Source organism: Peromyscus maniculatus, chromosome 2 (assembly GCF_049852395.1).
Source record: "Peromyscus maniculatus bairdii isolate BWxNUB_F1_BW_parent chromosome 2, HU_Pman_BW_mat_3.1, whole genome shotgun sequence".
Classification (NCBI taxonomy): domain Eukaryota; kingdom Metazoa; phylum Chordata; class Mammalia; order Rodentia; family Cricetidae; genus Peromyscus; species Peromyscus maniculatus.
Genome location: NC_134853.1, coordinates 60,729,432 through 60,732,213, shown reverse-complemented (window position 1 = coordinate 60,732,213; position 2,782 = coordinate 60,729,432). Strand labels below are relative to the sequence as shown.

Below are 2,782 nucleotides of genomic sequence, written 5' to 3'. Positions count from 1 at the left end.
GCAGCCATCAGTAAATGGAGCTTTTAATGGGGAAAAATGAATTAAAACAAAAGCTATACATTATGAAGATACAATAAAAATTCAGAGAAGACAAAAATGTTAGTAGGAGAAATGAAATATTAAAAATAATACAAAGATATAAATCACTACCACAGAGGAAGAAATAAATTAGTCTAAGGCTTGCAGAAAATCAAAAGCTGTTGAGAAGTTTCCTTCAGAAGTTGAAAATAAAAAATCATTTTGCTTCTTGGTTGCTTGTGACAAAGTCCCGTGTAGCCCAGGCTGGCCGTGAGCCTGCTTTGTAGCTAAGGCTGGAGGCAATGCAGATCTCGAAGGGGTTCAATTTTTCCCTCTACACTATTTCTTTTTTAATGCTGGAGTCCAAATCCAGGGCTCTTCCCATACTAAGCAAATGATCTACCACTGACTTACATTCTCAGCTCTCTTGAAAAGATCTTTTTTAAGCTGAAGAATGACTCAGCTGTTAGGAGCACTTACTGCTCTTCCTAGCAGCCACATGGAGGCTCATAACCACCTGTAACTCCACTTTTCATGGAACTCAGAACCCTCTTCTGGCCTTTAAGGGCACCAGCCATATAAGTGATTCACAGGTATACATACAGGCAAAATACCCATACACATAAAATAAAATTTAAACTTAAAAAAAGTAAAATAAATATTTTTAGAAGAGTTTTTTTTTAGGTAATTGTTTACTGGAAGAGGGCCAAGATGACTAAGTAACTATGACAGGGCAATGAGCAGAAGGCGGGACTAAAGGGTCAGCGATTGGAGACACACTTGTTCTGTGTGTAAACTACATATGTAGTTTCAGGCATGTACTTCACATCATACAAAATCCAGACTAGCCAGGATAGGATTCTAGGACCTTGAAGAGATTTTGTTTTGTTTTGTTTTGTTTATTGTTTTTCAAGACAGGGTCTCTCTATGTAGCCCTCATTGTCCTAAAACTCACTGTGTAGACCAGGCTGCCCTCGAACTCAGATATCTGCCTGCCTCTGCCTCCCAAGTGTGCTACCAGGGTTATACACTATTGAAATGACCTGATGAAGAGGGAAATTGGAGTAGATCTGATCTCTGAGACCTGATGTCTCAGGAAACATTGGGTTGGGGGGGGGGTGGTACACATGCTTCAAAGGAGTTAAGAGAAGAAATCTCTCAGAGTTAGGGTCTTTGGTAGGGCATGAAACACCAGGATACACTGGGCTATACTGAGAGCAAATGCCCGTCTGTGAGCCCAAGTCTAATGGGTGAAGCCAAGCATACAAGTGTCCCCAAAATGAGCAGAGACACACCAAGGCCACCACCGATTAAAAGCAGCAGACTGTCTGTTACCAACGCATGGAACATTGCCTTTGTCCAACCCAAGGGAGACTGAGAACCTGAGGAGACAAACATACAAAACACAGCACAGGCTTCAAAACCACTGTAAGCTGTTACCTGCCAGGGTCAGTCCTTTCTTTGGGTAGTGATTTAGACACAAGTTCCAGAGAGATTGTTAATCAAGTTATTTGAAGAAATAGCAAACACAGTTAATGACAGAGGAGCAATGGAGAAGCAGCAATCTTGGAGTTCTTCCTCGAGCTGATGTGCACCCAAAGACAGAGTTGGGACGTGCTGGGCCTCCTTGCACCACTAGTGGAGAGTGTCCCACGCGTTCCAGGTCTTCCTCTGCCACACAACACGTATCTGGCTCGTTGCAGACCCTCATTTACCTAGTGCAGGTATCCAGCCTACTCTGATCCAGGTGGAGAGCCCTCCGAGCCCCACCAGCAGAACAGCTGGACAGTTCTAAACAAAAAGGGACTCGGGTCTCAGGTCTCCTACTCTGCATTGCACCTACCAAGACCAGTGGAGCAGATAGATCCTCAGAGTCACCTATGAAAGAGCTGAGTGAAGTACTTGAGATAGAAGTTTCCAGATTTATTTTTCCCCAGGGCTTTCTCTGCCCCAGAAACTGCTTTTGGGTTCTCCGTTATCCCTTGAGGGTCAGTTGGTACCCTGGAACCACACTGAGCTCCCTTCCAAACAGGTGTTTACCTAGAAGGAAGCAAAATTGTCCACGGTAACACTAGTAGCCAGCCAAAACTCATACAAGCCCACGAGAGACCCCAAGATGCCACTGTCTTCGTGTTCTAAGCACAACAGACAGAAAGCAAACAAGGTACTAGGAAGGTCCCATTTCACCCCGTTGGATGACAATGTCCCTAGGACCTTGGCGATATGACAGGGTAAGTAGCCATCTCCCCTAAGTGAAAATGTTAGGGAGCTAAAGGAAAGAGGCATCTTGGAACTGGGAGATTTCCAAAATCTGGAGGAGGAGCCTGGGAACAAAGCCAGGACTCTAACAAGGAAAATCACAACTTTGATGGAAAGCTAGGTCTACACTGGATTGGTGCAGGCCTGGTGATACGCTGCATCCTTCACCACTTCTTCCAAGGGCACTAAGGAATGTCATATTTTCTTTGACTCTTTCCAGGCTACCAACTCTGGTACTTGGACATTACTGAACAGCCTTTGTGCTTTGTGTGTTTCTCATATATTAAGTGAAGTGATTTCAAACAATGCCTTAAACTGGTGGTTCTCAACCTTCTTAATGCTCCGGCCCTTTAATACAGGTCCTCATGTTGTGACCCCCAACCATAAAATTATTTTTGCTGCTACCTCGTTACTGTAATTTTGATGCTGTTATGAATGTAAACATTTTTGGAGATGGAGGTTTGACAAAGGGTTGCGACATACAGCTTGAGGACCATCATGAACA

At 43.9% G+C, this 2,782-nt stretch overlaps 1 pseudogene; it reads left to right on the top strand.

Moving 5' to 3' along the window:
* Positions 1-1,605: 1,605 nt before the first annotated feature.
* Positions 1,606-2,466, top strand: LOC121827483 (cell division cycle-associated protein 3 pseudogene; annotated as a pseudogene).
* Positions 2,467-2,782: the final 316 nt, after the last annotated feature.